The sequence below is a fragment of the Arachis hypogaea genome, chromosome 3, assembly GCF_003086295.3.
Source record: "Arachis hypogaea cultivar Tifrunner chromosome 3, arahy.Tifrunner.gnm2.J5K5, whole genome shotgun sequence".
NCBI lineage: Eukaryota > Viridiplantae > Streptophyta > Magnoliopsida > Fabales > Fabaceae > Arachis > Arachis hypogaea.
The window spans coordinates 37,468,078-37,488,511 of record NC_092038.1 but is presented as its reverse complement, the minus strand read 5'-3'; the positions used below and the strand labels follow the sequence as shown (position 1 = coordinate 37,488,511).

Here is a 20,434-nt window from a genome sequence, read left to right as displayed (position 1 = left end):
AATTTCCGAATAAAGTATAGACTATTATATATTGTTGGGAAGCTCTAGATGTCTACTTTCCAACATCATTGAGAGCGCGCCAATTGGAGTTCTGTAGCTCCAGAAAATCCATTTCGAGTGCAGGGAGGTCAGATTCCAACAGCATCAGCAGTCCTTTTGTCAGCCTTTTTCAGAGTTTTGCTCAAATCCCTCAATTTCAGCCAGAATTTACCTGAAATCACAGAAAAACACACAAACTCATAGTAAAGTCCAGAAATGTGAATTTAACATAAAACTAATGAAAACATCCCTAAAAGTAGCTTGAACTTACTAAAAACTACCTAAAAACAATGCCAAAAAGCGTATAAATTATCCGCTCATCACAACACCAAACTTAAATTGTTGCTTGTCCCCAAGCAACTGAAAATCAATTAGGATAAAAAGAAGAGAATATACTATAAATTCCAGAATATCAATGAATATTAATTATAATTAGATGAGCGGGACTTGTAGCTTTTTGCTTCTGAATAGTTTTGGCATCTTACTTTTTCCTTTGAAGTTTAGAATGATTGGCTTCTCTAGGAACTTAGAATTTCGGATAGTGTTATTGACTTCCCTAGTTAAGCATGTTGATTCTTGAACACAGCTACTTATGAGTCTTGGCCGTGGCCCTAAGCACTTTGTTTTCCAGTATTACCACCGGATACATAAATGCCACAGACACATGACTGGGTGAACCTTTTCAGATTGTGACTCAGCTTTGCTAGAGTCCCCAGTTACAGGTGTCCAGAGCTCTTAAGCACACTCTTTTGCTTTGGATCACGACTTTAACCACTCAGTCTCAAGCTTTTTACTTGGACCTTCATGACACAAGCACATGGTTAGGGACAGCTTGATTTAGCCGCTTAGGCCTAGACTTTATTTCCTTGGGCCCTCCTATCCATTGATGCTCAAAGCCTTGGATCCCTTTACCCTTGCCTTTTGGTTTTAAGGGCTATTGGCTTTTTCTGCTTGCTTTTTCTTTTTCTTTCTATTATTTTTTTCGCCTATTTTATTTTTTTTTCCGCAAGCTTTTTACTTTTCACTGCTTTTTCTTGCTTCAAGAATCAATTTCATGATTTTTCAGATCATCAATAACATTTCTCTTTGTTCATCATTCTTTCAAGAGCCAACAGTTTTAACATTCATAAACAACAAGATAAAAAATATGCATTGTTCAAGCATTCATTCAAAAAACAAAAAGTGTTGTCACCACATCAATAAAATTAAACTAAATTCAAGGATAAATTCAAAATTTATGTACTTCTTGTTCTTTTGAATTAAAACATTCTTCATTTAAGAGAGGTGAAGGATTAATGGAATTATTCATAACTTTAAGACATGGTTACTACATACTAAAGATCATGAAGTAGAGACACAAAACATAGATAAATACAACATTAAAAACCGAAAATAGAAAGAAATAAAGAACAAGGAATGAATCCACCTTTAGTGGCGTCTTCTTCTTGAAGGACCAACAATGTCCTTAAGCTCTTCTATGTCCCTTCCTTGCCTTTGTTGCTCCTCCCTCATTGCTCTTTGATCTTCTCTTATTTCATGGAGAATGATGGAGTGCTCATGATGTTCCACCCTTAATTGTTCCACATTGTGACTCAAATCTTCTAAGGAGGTGTTGAGTTGCTCCCAATAGTTGTTAGGAGGAAAGTGCATCCCTTGAGACATCTCAGGGATTTGTTGATGATGAGCTTCCTCATGCATCTCTTGAGAACCGTGAAGGATCTCTCTTGCTTGCTCCATCCTCTTCTTGGTGATGGGCTTATCCTCTTTAATGGAGATGTCTCCTTCTGTGATAACTCCAGCTGAGTAACATAGATGGCAAATAAGGTGAGGAAAAGCTAGCCTTGCCATGGTGGAGGACTTGTCGGCTATTTTGTAGATTTCATTGGAGATAACCTCATGAACTTCTACTTCCTCTCCAATCATGATGCTATGAATCATGATGGCCCGATCCACAGTAACTTCAGATCGGTTGCTAGTAGGAATGATGGAGCGTTGAATGAACTCCAACCATCCTCTAGCCATAGGCTTGAGGTCCAGTCTTCTTAGTTGAACTGGCTTGCCTTTGGAGTCTATTCTCCATTGAGCTCCTTCCACACATATGTCCATTAGGACTTGGTCCAACCTTTGATTAAAGTTGACCTTTCTAGTGTAGGGGCGTTCATCTTCTTGCATCATGGGCAAGTGAAACGCCAACCTCACATTTTTCGGACTAAAATCTAAGTATTTCCCCCGAACCATTGTGAGATAATTCTTTGGATTCGGGTTCATACTTTGATCATGGTTCCTAATGATCCATGCATTGGCATAGAACTCTTGAACCATCAAGATTCCGACTTGTTGCATGGGGTTGGTTAAGACTTCCCAACCTCTTCTTCGGATCTCATGTCGGATCTCCGGATACTCATTCTTCTTGAGCTTGAAAAGGACCTCAGGGATCACCTTCTTCTTTGCCACAACATCATAGAAATGGTCTTGATGGCTTTTGGAGATTAATCTTTCCATCTCCCATGACTCGGAGGTGGAAGCTTTTGTCTTCCCTTTTCCTTTTCCGGCCTTAGGTTCCATTGATGGTAGTGGAAAACAAAAAAGATTGTGCTTTGACCACACACCAAACTTAAAATATTGCTCGTCCTCGAGCAATAGAAGAAAGAAGAGAAGAAGAAGAAGAAGAAGAAGAAGAAGAAGAAGAAAATATGGTAGAGGGGAAGAGATGTAGGTTCGGCCTAGGTGAAGAAGAAGGGGTTGTGTTGGGTGAAAATGAAGTAGAATGGAAGGGTATATATAGGGAGAGGGGGTAGTGTTTGTTCGGCCATTTATGGTGGGAATGGGTGGAAAAATGGTTTTGAATTTTTGAAGGTAGGTGGGGTTTATGGGGAAGAGTGGATGGATGTGAGTGGTGAAGGGGGTGATTGGGAAGAGTAATTGAGATGATTGGTGAAGAGTGTTGGGAAGTGTGACATAGGGAAGAGTAATCACAAAAATAGGATTAAGAGGTAAGGTGGGAATATAGTAGGTGGGGATCCTGTGGGGTCCACAGATCCTGAGGTGATCCTGTGGGGTCCACAGATCCTGAGGTGTCAAGGAATTCCATCCCTGCACCAAATAGGCATGTAAAATGCCTTTGCACACCATTCTGGCGTTTCAACGCCCATTGGTGCACGTTCTGGGCATTCAACGCCCATGTAAAGCATGTTTCTGGCGTTGAATACCAGTTTCATGCTTGTTACTGGCGTTCAGCGCCAGCTTTTCTTCTCTAGGCACATTCTTGGCGTTCAACGCCAGAATGTTGCTTGTTTCTGGCGTTCAGCGCCATGTTGATGCTCTGTTCTGGCGTTGAACGCCGGCCAGATGCATCTTACTGGCGTTGAACGCCAGCCTGTGCGTCTGACAAACCCCATTTTGAAGGTTTTTCTTGTGCTAATTTCAAGGGTTTTGTCAATGATTCCACACACTTTCTGTATGAAAATATAAGGATTTGCATTCCTTTCCTAGTTTTGCACCATGGAAGAAAACATACTTATTTTGCACTAAAATAGATATATTTCTAATCCTCTCTCGATGCCATTCGATGCCATGATCCGTGTGTTAAGTGGTTCCAGAATACAGGGCAGGAGTGGACCGGAAGAGAGAAGGAAGATGGGAGCAAAGGAAGGGAGCAAGAGAATCAAGCCTTGGAAATCTCGGCATGGGCGCGTGCGCGCACTTGACGCATCCGCGTGGATAGAATAACTAGAAGCCGAAGCCGAAAGTCAAGCCACGAGTTGGCTTGCGTAGCGGCTAAGCCATGATCCTGTTGGGCGCGCACGCGTACGTCTCGCCTTCGCGTACACTCCGAAAATGCATCTATGGCGCGCGCGCGTACCTTGCGCGTACGCGCCGATGTTCGAATGTGATTTTTTTAGAAGTCACGTGACTCAGGCGTGGAGTTGGTTAGAGATCCTAATTTTTGGGGAGTGTATTGGCGGGAAGAGTTTAAGAGGACCAGGGGGGCAAGGGTCAAAGACACTTAGTTCATTTTCTAGTTTTTTAGATATTTTTGGGGGAGAGAGTTTCAATCTTGTGGGAGGAGAGAGGGGATTCAAGTTCTTACTAGGGTTCTTCTTCATCAAAATTCTGAATTTTCACCAACTCTTTGGTGAGATCCACTGCAACTTTTACTTCACTTTGTTCATGTGATAGGTTCCTTCTCCAATTTCAAGTTGTAGTTGTAATTGCTAATTTTCCTTGGATCTAGGATTCAACTTTATGATTTTGGATTTCATTAATACTTTGAGATTTTGATCCTCATTATTGCTCTTTGACAATTGTTGTTAATTCCTTGTATTACAATACCTTTAATCCTACTTTTCCTCTCATTTTACTATGACTTTCTTTCTTGCTCATCACATGTTTGATAAAATGTCAACACTAGTTATGGAGTAGAATTTTCTCACTTGGCATAGGGTTGGATCATTAGAAGAAGTTGAATAGTTGTGTCAATTGTTGATTTGGAATTAGGGATTGCTAATTGACTTGGAGTGCACTAAAGCTAGATTCCCATGAGGTGAAGCTAGGACTTGTGACTCAAGTTGATTATCTTCATTTGACTTTCCTTTACATCTAGGGGATAACTAAATGAGGCATGGCCTAATTGCTATCTTCATTGAAAGAACTATAAGGATATGTATTCAATTGCCAACTCTAAGCCAAGTCCTTTAATGATTGATTGCTTGTTCCCTACTACGTTGCTAAAACTTTCAAAGAACCTTAACAAATCTCTCTATTCAATAAGATGCACATTTTGGCAATTCCAAGGGAAGACGACTCGGGACTAATACTCTCGATTATAGATTGTAGATTTGTTTGATGATGGATTTTGCGCCGGTTTAGACTATACTACGATTGATTACTTGATAATTTCTATACCGACAAAAATTCATTCGTCAAAATGGCGCCGTTGCCGGGGAATTTGCTTAGTGTGCCATGTTATTGTTTGGATTGAGTGTGTGCATATGTACATAGCTACATTTCATTGTAAATTGTTCAAGTGACTAACCTCTCATCGTCACCATGAATTTCATTTTCCCTTCATTGCATGACACGTTCACAACCGAATCCGAGCTTAGTCCCTTTTGATCCGGAAATAGAACGAACTTTGTTTCATATTAGACAAGCTCGGAGGCGGCTTAAGTTTGGAAAAGGGGAAGAGGTTCTCACCACCTCAACCACCTTACTAGAAGTGAACATTGAATCGTCACTCAAAGAAGGCATTAATCCTACTCCCATCAATCTCACTAACAAATCTTCTTTTGTTCTAGGTACTAATACAATGGATGCTCCGAGGAGAGTTACTATCAAGGAGGCGGGTGCACCGGATTATGTCCTTCAACCCCTTCACGTAACTCACCCCAACTTGAATGCTAACTTTGAATTGAAGACCGCTTTAATCAACCTCCTACCTAAGTTTCATGGGCTTCCCGCACAAGACCCTATTCGACATCTCAAGGACTTCCATCGCATATGCTCAACTACTAGACGGGAAGGGTCCGATGAGGTTGCCATATGGTTGTTTGCTTTCCCTTTCTCTCTTGAAGACAAGGCTAAAGAATGGTTCTACACCCTATCTAGTGAAGTTACCTCCGATTGGGACTTACTTAGAAGAGGATTCTTGGATAAATTCTTGCCTCCGGAGAAGATGGATAGGTTAAGGAAGGAAATATCTTGTATTGTGCAAGGTGAGACGGAACCACTCTACGAGTATTGGGAACGGTTTCGTAAGCTACTAGATGCATGCCCCAATCACATCAAGTATTGCTTGGATACATATGTCAAGGGATGCGAGAGCAAGATAGAACCCTCTTGGACACTTCTAGCAATGGTTCTTTGTCCAAATATAAAACCGCGGAGGAGGCATGGCAACTTATTATTGACTTAGCCGAATCCAATCAACATATGAGGCGAAGAGTCAACCGTCCAAGGACCGTGAATGAGGTATCAACTAGTAGTGAAACCACCGCTCTAACTAAATCCTTGAATGAGATGACATCCATCTTGAGGCAACTCCAATTGAACCAACAACAACCACAACAACCACAATCATACCAACAACAACCCCCACCCCCTCAACAACACAACCAACAATTGGTCCCTCAAAAAGTATGCGGCATTTGTTCTTGCTATTCTCATTACACGGATGAGTGCCCAAGCCTTCAAGAAGATAACACTTTGGCGGCTACCCATAATTTCTATGACCGCCCAAATCAAGGATACTACCAAGGCGGTAATTCCAACCAAGGGCACCCTTATCAAGGAGGAAACTACAATCAAGGGGGAGGGTACCATAATCAAAATTGGAGAAACAATCACCAACAAGGAAATAGGGACAACAACAATAACGGAGGAGGTCAAAGATGGAACAACAACTCACAAAATTTTTCACAAAGCCGACCACCATACAACCAACAAAACCCACAAAGAAACTATCAAATATACCAACCACCACATCAAAGACCACCACCCAACCAATCACAAGCTCCTCAACTCACATATACAACCACTCCCTCCAACCAAGACGAAACACTCCGGACCATTATTCAAGGCCAAAAGGAACTACAAAACACACTTGCTTCCGGTCTCACCGGCCTCACCTCTACACTACAAGCTCTTCTTGCACGCATGGTGTTCCGAGGGTTACCTGAAACGTGTAGCTCGGTCGTCTGGAGAGGCCCGAGGTGGGGGTTCAGGGATCCGAGCTTGATATGCGGAGTGGTTGGTGGTTGTACCTGCAATGACACTCCGATGCTTAAGTTAGCAAGGGTATTAAGCAGGTATTGAGTAGAATCAGAGTATGAGTTATACCTGGGTGCTCCAGTGTATTTATAATGGTGAGATGTGGCCTCCTGTGGATAAGATAAGTTAGTTATCTTATCTTATCTTTACCTTATCTTTAAGTGAGGTCATCTTATCCTCAAGGGAACCGCCATTATCTTTCTGGGCTTTAGCTGCCTTTAGATTGGGCTGTGTTCCTTCGTTTTGGGCCTGCTTTGGGCTCCTTTGGCGAGTTGGCCGAGCTCTTTGAGAAGAGGTCGGGCATTTGGCCGAGCTCTTTGAGAAGAGGTCGGATATTTGGCCGAGCTCTTTGAGAAGAGGTCGGATATTTGGCCGAGCTCTTTGAGAAGAGGTCGGGTATTTGGCCGAGCTCTTTGAGAAGAGGTCGGGTATTTGGCCGAGCTCTTTGAGAAGAGGTCGGATAGTCTGTCCTGAAGAGGTCGGTCAGCTTGTTGTTAAACATCCCGGGTCGGACAGCTTGACCCAGGGTATGAACAGTGCCCCTGCTTGAGTTCGATCTTTCCATGAGATCGTGTTTTTCAGAGCTTCGATCTCTTTGGAAGTCGTGCTCAAGCATCTGTCTGGCTTGTTTCTTCATTGCTTCGCAATCTTTGCAGATTTTCTAGAGGTTTGGTACTTCATAGTCCAACCTCTTTTGAGTGGTAGTGCGGGTTTTCTACCCTTGCCTTCTGGATCACGCCTTGCTTTAAGTTTGTGTTGACAACCTTCTGCTTTGGCAAAGTTATCCTTGCGGCTTGATATCTGAGCTTTTAGTGACTTGTCCCATGAATTTTTAGTGTTCTTTATATAGAACCCTTTTTTTTTAGTCTTGGATGATGTTCGTAGCGCTGTTTGAGATTGTGCCTTTTTTTGAGTGGAGTTGTATCCCTTTTGGCTAAGCACATTTGAGCTTTAAGTTGTTTCCCAACCTTTTGGTTTGTTCATTTTTTTGAAGTCATACTTGCGCCTCTTCTTTATCTAACGTCGACCTGTATGACTTTGCCCCTGCTTGAGTTCGATCTTTCCGTGAGATCGTGCTTTTCAGAGATTTGATCTCTTTGGGGAAGTCGTGCTCAAGCATCTTGTCTTCGGTCGTTTTTGAGTAGTTTCTCCTTGTGCAAGTCTGGTGTTGCCCCTTTTTAGTTTGTTGAGAGGTCTTTTCAGCCTTCTTCCGACTTGTTTGTCTTCACTGCTCGGGCTTTTTTAGTCATAATCCGACAACTTTTTATAGTTTGTTTGGAGACTTTTTAGCGCCGTCTTTGAGGCCGTGCTTTTCGCTTTTTAAGTAGTGTCTTTTTCAAGACTTCGTACTTTTCAGCGAAGCACTTCTGGCTTTGGTCTTTTGACCTTTCCTTGGCCGTTTGCGAGATGTCTTTGTCCCCTTTGTGGATCTTTGTAGAGTGTCGGTACTTTGTTGTCCGACCTCTTTTGATCACTTCTGGTTTTGTCTACTTTCTGCTTAGTCGAGGTGGTCCTTAGGGCTAACTTGTCCGACGACGTTTTAGTGTTCTCGTAGAACACTTTTTAGTCATTCTGAACAGTTTTTGATAGCCTTGTCGTAGAGCCATGGCATTTTGGGCAGAGCTATGTCCGTTTTAGCGCACGTTTTTCGTTGGTCCGACTTCTTCTTGTCGGTCCAAGCTGTAGCTTTTGTTGGTCCGACTTCTTTGTATCGGTCCAAGCTGTAGCTTTCGTTGGTCCGACTTCTTCTTGTCGGTCCAAGCTGTTGCTTTTGTTGGTCCGACTTCTTCTTGTCAGTCCAAGTTGCTGTAACCCTCTTTTTTGGACCTCATTTGGGTCTCTTTCAGGGGTTACTTTTGTAGCTTTATAGTTTGGGCCGACTTCGTCATATCAGACCCTGTCGAGTTGCTTGGTAATCCTCTTTTCTTGGACCTTGTTCAGGTCTCTTTTAGGGATTATCTTTGTAGCTTTATATTTTGGGCCGACTTCGTCATGTCGGGCCCTGTCGAGTTATTTGGTAATCCTCATTCTTGGACTTTGTTCAAGTCTCTTTCAGGGATTACCTTTGATAACTTTTTAGTGGTAGGAGTCCGACTTCATCATGTCGGTCTCTTCTGAGTTATGTCTGTAATCCTCTTTCTTGGACCTTTGTCAGGTCTCTTTCAGGGATTACTTTGATAACTTTTTAGTGGTAGGAGTCCGACTTGGTTATGTCGGTCTCCTTTAAGTTATTTTTTGTAGTCCTCTTTCTTGGATCTTTGTCAGATCTCTTTCAGGGACTACTTGTATAACTTTTTGTTTTGGGCTGACTTTGTTATGTCAGGCCCTTCTAAGTTAAAGTAATCCTCTTTAATAATATAAAGATAAGAGTGTGTACATGTTTAGTACTTACCTTTCTAGGTCGGGCAATCTTTTTGGATCTCGGCCTGGCGCCCTTTTTAGATTGCAGGCATGCCATGACCTTGGTAGCTCTTGCCCTTCGAGTTTGGACAGTCTATAGCAACCTTTCCCCAGTTCTTCTGAACAACTTGGTGTGGTCCTTTCCAGTTGGCTGCTAGCTTTCCTTCTCCAGGTCGAGTTGTTCTGATATCATTTCGGATTAGGATGAGGTTGTTGTTGGCAAAGCTTTGCTGTACTACCTTCTGATTGTATCTTAAGGGCCGTTCGCCGCTTTAAGGCTTCTTCTCGGATCCGAGCTCTTTCTCGGACCTCGGGGAGGAGGTCGAGTTCTTCTCTTTGTGCCTGCGGGTTACCTTTCTCGCTGTAGAAGATGGTTCTAGGTGACCCTTCATCTATTTCAATAGGAATCATTGCCTCCATCCCGTAAGCTAGTCGAAATGGCGATTCTCCTGTTGTAGAGTGCGGAGTTGTCCGATATGCCCATAGTACCTGGGGGAGCTCCTCGGCCCATGCCCCTTTGGCCCCTTGGAGTCTTCGTTTTAACCCGGCCAAGATGACTTTATTCGCAGCCTCTGCTTGTCCATTGGCTTGTGGGTGCTCGACTGAGGTGAATTGCTGTTTAATTTTTAGTTCGGCCACCAAGTTCTGAAAACTTGTGTCCGTGAACTGTGTTCCATTGTCTGTTGTGATGGAGTAGGAGACTCCGAACCTTGTGACAATGTTTTTGTATAGGAATTTGCGACTTTTCTGAGCCGTAATGGTGGCTAAGGGTTCAGCTTCGATCCACTTTGTGAAGTAGTCGACCCCTACTATGAGGTATTTGACTTGCCCCGGTCCTTGGGGGAACGGGCCGAGTAGGTCAAGTCCCCATTTGGCGAAGGGCCATGGTGCGGTGATGCTGATAAGGTCTTCGGGTGGTGCCTTGTGAAAATTGGCGTGTTTTTGGCAGGGGGGCATATTTTCACAAATTCCGTTGCGTCTCTTTGCAAGGTCGGCCAGTAGAACCCGGCTCGGACTACTTTCTTGGATAATGCCCGAGCTCCGAGATGGTTTCCATACATGCCTCCGTGGACTTCTTCGAGGACGCTCTTTGTTTCTGAGGTCGGGACGCACCTAAGGAGGGGGTTTGAGAATCCTCTTCTGTATAATACGTCGTGAATTAGTGTATAATTCTGGGCGTCTTTCGTGAGTCTTTTAGCTTCCTTTCTTTCGGCGGGGAGAGTTCCCGACTTCAGGTAGTTGAGTATGGGGGTCATCCATCCCTGCTGTTGGTTGGATATATTTAGCGTTTCTTCCTCTCTTAGCACGGAGGGAGATTGTAAGGTTTCCTGGAGGAGACTTCTGTTGTTGCCTCCGGGCTTGGTGCTGGCGAGTTTTGAGAGGGCGTCTACCCGGGCGTTTTGTTCCCGAGGTATGTGCTGGATCTGTATTTCTGAAAAGTGGCGTAATTGTGCCTGTGTTTGGTCCAGGTATTTTTTCATAGTTGGGTCTTTGGCCTGGTAGCTTCCATTTACTTGCGATGTGACGACCTGGGAGTCGCTGAAGATCGTGATTCTCTGGGCTCCGACCTCTTCGGCTAGCTTTAGACCTGCTAGTAGGGCCTCGTATTCGGCTTGGTTGTTCGAAGCCTGGAACTCGAATTTTAGGGATAGTTCTATCCGCGTTCCTTGGTCGCTTTCGAGTATAACCCCGGCTCCGCTTCCTGTTTTGTTTGAGGACCCGTCGACATACAGGTTCCATGAGAGTGGGGTTCCAGGGGTCTCAGTGTATTCTGCGATGAAGTCGGCTAGATACTGAGATTTTATGGCAGTTCGGGCTTCATAGTGGAGGTCGAACTCGGACAGTTCCACCGCCCATTGTAGTATTCGTCCTGCCAGGTCTGTTTTTTGCAGGATGTGTCTCATGGGTTGGTTTGTCCGGACTTTGATGGTGTGGGCTTGAAAGTAGGGACGGAGCCTCCGAGCTGTGAACACTAGGGCGTAGGCGAATTTTTCTATTTTCTGATAGTTTAATTCGGCCCCTTGTAGTGCCTTGCTTACAAAGTATATGGGGTGTTGTCCTTGGTTATTTTCTCGTATTAACGCTGAAGCGACTGCTCGATTTCCAACCGAGAGGTATAGTACGAGTTCTTCTTCTTTTAAAGGTCGGGTTAGGACTGGTGGCTGCCCGAGGAATTCCTTGAATTCTTGAAAGGCTTTTTCGCACTCCGGGGTCCATGAGAAGGGTTTCCCTTTCTTCAGGAGTGAGTAGAGAGGTAGTGATTTTATCGCTGATCCTGCCAAGAATCTTGATAGGGCGGCTAGCCTTCCGTTCAGTTGTTGTACTTCTTTGACACACGTCGGGCTCTTCATATTGAGTATCGCTTGGCATTTGTCCGGGTTCGCTTCGATGCCCCTTTGAGTCAGCATGAAGCCTAAGAACTTTCCGGCTTCTGCGGCGAAGGTACACTTTGTCGGGTTAAGTCTCATGTTGTGTTTTCTGAGGGTGCCGAAGACACTGGTGAGGTCGGTCAGCAAGTTTCTGTCTTCTTGTGTCTTTACCAGCATGTCGTCGACATACACCTCCAGCTGTAGTCCGATGTGCTCTGAGAACACTTTGTTCATTAGCCTCTGGTAGGTTGCCCCTGCGTTCTTCAGCCCGAAGGGCATCACTACGTAGCAGTAGTTTGCCTTTGGGGTTATGAACGAGGTCTTTTCTTGGTCGGGTCCGTACATCGGGATTTGATTGTATCCCGAGTATGCGTCCATGAAGGAGAGATATCTGTAGCCTGAGGCTGCGTCTACTAAGGCGTCGATGTTTGGTAGTGGATATGGGTCTTTGGGGCAGGCTTTGTTGAGATCCGTGTAATCGACGCACATCCTCCATTTTCCGTTGGGCTTTTTTACCAGGACCACGTTTGCGAGCCATAGGGGGTATTTTACTTCCCTAATGAACCCTGCATCTAGCAGTGCTTGTACTTGTTCTTCTATTGCTTGCATGCGCTCGGGTCCGAGCTTCCGGCGTCTTTGTTGGATAGGTCGGGATCCCGGGTAAACTGATAGCTTATGGCACATCAGGTCGGGACTTATGCCTGGCATGTCGGAGGCTTTCCAGGCGAAGAGGTCGGAATTCTCCCTTAAGAGGGTTGTGAGTTCCTCTTTTAGGCCCGCTTCGAGGTTTGCTCCTATGTTTGTTATTTTTTCGGGTGTGTTCCCGATCTGGATTTTTTCGGTTTCTCCCTCTGGTTGTGGCCGAAGATCTTCTCGGGATTGAACTCGTCCGAGTTCTATTGTGTTGACCTCTTTCCCTTTTAGGCTCAGGCTTTCGTTGTAGCATCGCCGCGCTAGTTTTTGGTCGCCTTTTAGGGTAGCGATTCCTTTTGTGGTAGGGAACGTCATACAGAGGTGTGGGGTCGAGACTATAGCTGCCAGTCTGTTTAGGGTTGGTCGCCCAATGAGGGCATTGTATGCTGAAGTGACGTCGACTATAATGTAGTCGATGCTTAATGTTTTAGATTGCTCGCCTCTTCCAAAGGTAGTGTGTAGCGAGATGTATCCTAGGGGATGGATCGGGGTATCTTCTAGCCCAAATAGGTCGGTGGGATAGGCCTTTAGTTCTTTTTCCTCAAGTCCGAGCTTGTCGAAGGCCGTTTTGAACAGGATGTCTGCTGAGCTTCCCTGGTCAATCAGGGTTCGATGTAGGTTGGCGTTTGCTAGGATAATGGTGATTACCATTGGATCGTCGTGCCCGGGTATTATCCCTTGAGCATCTTCTCGGGTAAATGAGATGGTAGGTAATTCGGGCAGGGGTCTGTCTTCTCGGACGTGATAGACTTCTTTGAGGTGTCTTTTTCGCGAGGATCTGGATGTTCCTCCGCCTGCAAAACCTCCATTTATCATGTGAACGTGTCTTTCAGGGGTTCGCGGGATTTGTTCGGCCCGATCTTCGTTGTCTCCCCGCCTTCTCTTCCTGGTCTCTTCTCCTTTCTCTGCTATGTATCTGTCGAGTTTTCCTTCTCTGGCTAGTTTTTCTATAACATTTTTTAGGTCGTAGCAGTCGTTAGTAGAATGACCGTAGAGCTTGTGATATTCACAGTATTCGGACCGATCTCTCCCTGCCCTCTTGTGTTTTAGCGGTCGGGGCGGTGGGATCTTTTCGGTGTGGCATACTTCTCTGTAGATGTCTACCAGGGAGACTCGGAGGGGGGTGTAGCTGTGGTACTTCCGTGGCTTGTCCGAGTTGGGTTCTTCTTTCTTCCTCTGTTCCCGATCTCGATCTCGGGGTGGGTAGGTTGATTCCTTCCTAGAAGAGTCTCTTAGCTGGGAGGTTTCCTCCATGTTGATATATTTTTCTGCCCGCTCCTGCACCTCGTATAGGGAGGTCGGGTATCGTTTGGATAGGGATTGGCTAAACGGTCCCTCTTTTAGGCCGTTTGCTAGTCCCATGATGGCTGCTTCAGTGGGCAAGTGTTGTATGTCCAGGCAGGCTTTGTTGAATCGCTCCATGTATTCTCGAAGAGTTTCTTGGTTACCTTGTTTGATCCCGAGTAGACTGGGGGCATGTTTTGTCTTGTCCTTTTGAATAGAGAACCTTGTTAGGAATTTTTTTGGTTAGGTCTTCGAAGCTGGTGATTGATCTTGGTGGCAGGTTGTCGAACCACTTCATGGCTGACTTGGTGAGAGTGGTGGGGAAGGCTTTGCACCGAATCGCGTCGGAGGCGTCGACTAGGTACATTCTGCTTCTGAAGTTGCTGAGGTGGTGACTTGGATCGGTGGTGCCGTCGTAGAGATCCATATCGGGTGGTTTTGAAGTTTCGTGGTACCTTCTCCTTCATGATCTCTTGCGTGAAGGGATCATGGTTGCCTTCGGGGGTGGTGCCGCGTTCTGTCCGGTCTTTCAGGTTGGCCTCTATTTTCCGCAGCTCTTCTTCTAATTCTCTGCGCTTTCGAGTCTCCCTTCTCAGATCTTGTTCGGTTTCTTTCTGCTTTTTTATGTCCTCTTCGAGTTGTTTCAGCCGCTTTTGTTGTGCCCGGACTGCTTCTAGAATTTCCGAGCTCTTCTCTTTTTCGGAAATTTGTGGATCTTTGTTTGGGAGTGATGTCTTTGGGCGATTCTGTTTGTTTCCTCCTGGAGTGCGTGGTGATAGAGGGCTGTCCGGTCGTTCTCCGGTGTCAATTTCATCCTCTTGTTCAGATGCAGCGCGATCATTGTTGAGAGGGTCGTCCGCCATGGTAGAGGAATGACTTCCAGGTCCCCGGCAACGGCGCCAATGTTTCGAGGGTTACCTGAAACTGTAGGTCGATCTCGGACGAGATCTTCTGTGCTGGTCGGAGCTGTTGTGTCCGACTTGTTGATGGTGGCTGGAGCCGCCGTGTCCGACTTGTTGGACTTGGTGGTGGTGCTGATCCTTCATCCCCGGAGGGTGGGGGGTACCTGCAAGGGACTCCGATGCTTAAGTTAGCAAGGGTATTAAGCAGGTATTGAGTAGAATCAGAGTATGAGTTATACCTGGGTGCTCCAGTGTATTTATAATGGTGAGATGTGGCCTCCTGTGGATAAGATAAGTTAGGTATCTTATCTTATCTTTACCTTATCTTTAAGTGAGGTCATCTTATCCTCAAGGGAACCGCCATTATCTTTCTGGGCTTTAGCTGCCTTTAGATTGGGCTGTGTTCCTTCGTTTTGGGCCTGCTTTGGGCTCCTTTGGCGAGTTGGCCGAGCTCTTTGAGAAGAGGTCGGGCATTTGGCCGAGCTCTTTGAGAAGAGGTCGGATATTTGGCCGAGCTCTTTGAGAAGAGGTCGGATATTTGGCCGAGCTCTTTGAGAAGAGGTCGGGTATTTGGCCGAGCTCTTTGAGAAGAGGTCGGGTATTTGGCCGAGCTCTTTGAGAAGAGGTCGGATAGTCTGTCCTGAAGAGGTCGGTCAGCTTGTTGCTAAACATCCCGGGTCGGACAGCTTGACCCAGGGTATGAACACATGGATACACCATCAACTCCCACTCCTCAACCCCCAATCCAAAGTGTCATTCCCTCTCAACCTCAACCAAATCCACAGGGGGGCATCAATGCCATCACCCTTAGATCCGGTACGCAACTAAAAGAGAAGGAAGCAAAGGACTCAAGTCCTATCACAACCGCCCAAGAAGAGGAGAGAATAGATATAGAAGAGGTAGTGGAAGAGGAGACACCACAAGCCATAGTTGAGGATGAAGCCCAACCAACAAGGGAGACATCCAAGGCCAAAAGAACCTTGGAAGAAGAAGTTGCTCAACCACTTCCATTCCCAACACTTGTGAAGAAAGCCAAAAAGCGCATAGAACTCGACCCCAAAATGGTAGAAATGTTCAAGAAAGTTGAGGTAACCATCCCCCTCTTTGATGCTATCCATCAAGTTCCTAGATATGCCAAATTCCTCAAAGACTTATGCATAAATAAGGATAGAATTTTTGAATTGGAAACCATCCCATTGGGGAGCTCTATTTCCGCTTTAATGGGAACATTGCCCGAGAAGTGTGATGATCCGGGCCCTTGTATGGTCACTTGCACAGTCAATGGTGTTCAATTTAGAGATTGTATGTGTGACCTCGGAGCATGTGTTAGCATCATGCCGCTCTCCGTCTACCGGGTATTGAAGTTGCCACCACTAAAAAGGTCGACGGCAAGATTTGTCCTAGCGGATAAAAGCATAATAACCGTAGCGGGTGTTGCGGAAGATGTATTGGTGAATATAAAAGGGTTGGTGTTTCCGATCGACTTCTATGTCCTTGAAATGTGATGAGCGGATAATTTATACGCTTTTTGGCATTGTTTTTAGGTAGTTTTTAGTAAGTTCAAGCTACTTTTAGGGATGTTTTCATTAGTTTTTATGTTAAATTCACATTTCTGGACTTTACTATGAGTTTGTGTGTTTTTCTGTGATTTCAGGTAATTTCTGGCTGAAATTGAGGGACTTGAGCAAAACTCTGAATAAAGGCTGAAAAAAAGGACTGCTGATGCTGTTGGAATCTGACCTCCCTGCACTCGAAATGGATTTTCTGGAGCTACAGAACTCCAATTGGCGCGCTCTCAATGGCGTTGGAAAGTAGACATCCAGAGCTTTCCAGCAATATATAATAGTCCATACTTTATTCGAAGAAAGACGACGTAACTTGGCGTTGAACGCCAAGTTCATGCTGCTGTCTGGAGTTAAACGCCAGAAAAACGTCATGATCCGGAGTTGAACGCCCAAAACACGTCATAACTCGGAGTTCAACTCCAAGAGAAGCCTCAGCTCGTGGATTAATTAAGCTCAGCCCAAGCATACACCAAGTGGGCCCCAGAAGTGAATTTATGCATCAATTACTTACTCATGTAAACCCTAGGAGCTAGTTTATTATAAATAGAACTTTTTACTATCATATTATCATCCTGGATTGCATTTTGAATCCTGTGATCACGTTTTGGGGGCTGGCCATTCGGCCATGCCTGAACCTTTTACTTATGTATTTTCAACGGTGGAGTTTCTGCACACCATAGATTAAGGGTGTGGAGCTCTGCTGTACCTCAAGTATTAATGCAATTCTATTTTCTTTTATTCAAATCCCTCTTATTCTTATTCCAAGATATTCATTCGTACCCAAAAACATGATGAATGTGATGATAAGTAACCCTCATTATCATTCTCACTTATGAACGCACGTGATTGACAACCACTTCCGTTCTACATGCAACAAGAGCTTGAATGTGTATCTCTTAGATTCCCCAACAGAATCTTCGTGGTATAAGTTAGATAGATGGCGGCATTCATGAGGATCCGGAACGTCTAAACCTTGTCTGTGGTATTCCAAGTAGGATCCTGGGATTGAATGACTGTGACGAGCTTCAAACTCCTGAAGGCTGGGCGTGATGACAAGCGCAAAAGAATCAAGGGATTCTATTCCAACCTGATTGAGAACCGACAGATGATTAGCCGTGCTGTGACAGAGCATAGGAACGTTTTCACTGAGAGGATGGGATGTAGCCATTGACAACGGTGATGCCCTACATACAGCTTGCCATGGAAAGGAGTAAGAAGGATTGAGTTGAAGCAGTGGGAGAGCAGGCGTCCTTGAGCCATACAGTATCTTCATTCGCTTATCTGAAATTCCCACCAATGAGGCTGCATGAGTACTCTATCCCTTTTATTATATATTTTCTTATTTCTATTTTCAAAAACCCATAAGCCAATTTAATCTGCCTAACTGAGATTTACAAGGTGACCATAGCTTGCTTCATACCAACAATCTCTGTGGGATCGACCCTTACTCACGTAAGGTTTATTACTTGGACGACCCAGTACACTTGCTGGTTAGTTGAACGGAGTTGTGTCCACTCGTGCCAATTTCAAATTCCATAATTTTACAATTACGTGCAACTACAGCACCAAGTTGATGAATGCAACTCAAAGAATAGTGATCACAATTTCGTCCACCAAGTTTTTGGCGCCGTTGCCGGGGATTGTTCGAGTATGGACAACTGACGGTTCGTCTTGTTGCTCAGATTAGGTAATTTTCTTTTCAAAAATCTTTTTCAAAAATTTTTCTTTTCTTTTTCGTTTTTCCAAAAATGTTTTTCGAAAAAAAAAATTTAATAAAAATACAAAAAAAATTAGAAAATCATAAAAACCAAAAAATATTTTGTGTTTCTTGTTTGAGTCTTGTGTTAATCTTTAAGTTTGGTGTCAATTGCATGCTTTTAAAATTTTTCTTGCATTTTTTCGAAAATTTCATGCATTCATAGTGTTCTTCATGGTCTTCAAGTTGTTCTTGACAAGTCTTCTTGTTTGATCTTGATGATTTCTTGTTTTGTGTCTTTTGTTGTTTTTCATGTGCACTTTTGCATTCATATTTTCCATGCATTAAAGATTTCTAAGTTTGGTGTCTTGCATGTTTTCTTTGCATCAAAATTTTTTCAAAATTATGTTCTTGATGTTCATCATGATCTTCAAAGTGTTCTTGGTGTTCATCTTGACATTCATAGCATTCTTGCATGCATCTTGTGTCTTGATCCAAAATTTTCATGTTTTGGGTCATTTTTGTGTTTTTCTTTAAAAATTCAAAAATCAAAAAAATATCTTTTCCTTATTTCCCTCCAAAATTTTAATTTTAAAAATCTTATCTTTTTAAAATCTTTTTCAAAAATCATATCTTTTTCATTTTTTTTTATCATTTTTGAAAATTTCAAAATTATTTTTCAAAATATTTTCAAAAATCTTTTTCTTATCTTTATATCAAATTTTCGAAAAATTAGCTAACAAGTAATGTGATTGGTTCAAAAATTTGAAGTTTGTTACTTTCTTGTTAAGAAAGGTTCAATCTTTAAGTTCTAGAATCTTATCCTGTAGTTTCTTGTTAGTTGAGTCTTTTTAAAAATTAAATCTTTTTCAAAATATCTTTTTATTAAAATTTTTATCTTATCTTTTTATCTTTTATCTTATCTTTTTCAAAAATTTTATCTTTTTCAAAATTTGATTTCAAAATATCTTATCTAACTTCTTATCCTCTTATCTTTTTCAAATTTTGATTTCAAATCTTTTTCAATCAACTAACTAACTTTTTGTTTGTTTCTTATCTTTTTCAAAACCACCTAACTACTTTTCCCTCTCTAATTTTCGAAAATTCTCCCTCTCTTTTTCAAAAAAATTCTTTTTGTTTTAAATTTTAATTTTAATTATATTTTGTCTTTGATTTTCGAAAATTACTAACCTCTTTTTCAAAAATTATTTTCGAAATCTTCCTTCTCTTTTCTTCTTCTATTTAATTTTTTAATTACTAACACTTCTCTTCACCTCTCTTCATCCAAAAATCCGAATCCATCCTTCTTCTTTCTTATACCCCTTTCTTCTCCTACTAACATAAAGGAATCTCTATACTGTGACATAGAGGATTCCTCTTTCTTTTCTTGTTTTCTTCTCTTTCATATGAGCAGGAACAGGGAAAAAGGTACTCTTGTTGAAGTTGATCCAGAACCTGAAAGGACTCTGAAGAGAAAATTAAGAGAAGCTAAATTACAACAATCCGGAAACAACCTTTCAGAAATTTTCGAACAAGAGAAGGACATGGCAGCCGAAAATAATAATAATAATGCAAGGAGAATGCTTGGTGACTTCACAAAGCCAACGTCCAAGTTTGATGGAAGAAGCATCTCCATTCCTGCCATTGGAGCCAATAACTTTGAGCTTAAGCCTCAACTAGTTGCATTAATGCAACAAAACTGCAAGTTTTATGGACTTCCATCTGAAGATCCTTATCAGTTTTTAACTGAGTTCTTGCAGATCTGTGAGACTGTAAAGACGAATGGAGTTGATCCTGAAGTCTACAGACTCATACTTTTCCCTTTTGCTGTAAGAGACAGAGCTAGAATATGGTTGGATTCACAACCTAAGGATAGCCTGGACTCCTGGGATAAGCTGGTCACTGCCTTCTTGGATAAATTCTTTCCTCCTCAAAAGCTGAGCAAGCTGAGAGTGGATGTTCAAACCTTCAAACAAAAAGATGGTGAATCCCTCTATGAAGCTTGGGAAAGATATAAGCAGTTGACCAAAAGATGTCCATCTGACATGTTTTCAGAATGGACCCTATTAGATATATTCTATTATGGTCTCTCTGAATTTTCGAAAATGTCATTGGACCATTCTGCAGGTGGATCTATTCACCTAAAGAAAACGCCTGAAGAGGCTCAAGAACTCATTGACATGGTTGCAAACAACCAATTCATGTATACCTCTGAGAGGAATTCCATGAATAATGGGATACCTCAGAAGAAAGGAGTTCTTGAAATTGATGCTCTGAATGCCATATTGGCTCAGAACAAAATGTTAACTCAACAGGTCAACATAATCTCTCAAAATCTGAATGGATTGCAACATGCATCTAACAGTACTAGAGAGGTAGCTTCTGAAGAAGCTTATGATCCTGAGAACCCTGCCATGGCAGAAGTTAATTACATGGGTGAACCTTATGGAAACACCTATAACCCATCATGGAGAAATCACCCAAATTTCTCCTGGAAGGATCAATAAAAGCCTCAACAAGGCTTTAACAATGGTGGACGCAATAGGCTGAGCAATAGTAAGCCATATCCATCATCTTCTCAGCAACAGACAGAGAATTCAGAACAAAACACTTCTAATTCAGCCAATATTGTCTCTGATCTGTCAAAAGCCACTTTCAGTTTCATGAATGAAACAAGATCCTCCATTAGAAATTTGGAGGCACAAGTGGGCCAGCTGA

General features: G+C 43.1%; 1 non-coding gene across 1 annotated transcript; it reads right to left on the bottom strand.

Annotated features, from left to right (window-relative positions):
- Window positions 1-19,659: 19,659 nt before the first annotated feature.
- On the bottom strand, window positions 19,660-19,763 carry LOC112793166 (small nucleolar RNA R71). The gene has a single exon (XR_003197873.1). It is a non-coding gene; the product is annotated as a small nucleolar RNA R71 (small nucleolar RNA).
- Window positions 19,764-20,434: the final 671 nt, after the last annotated feature.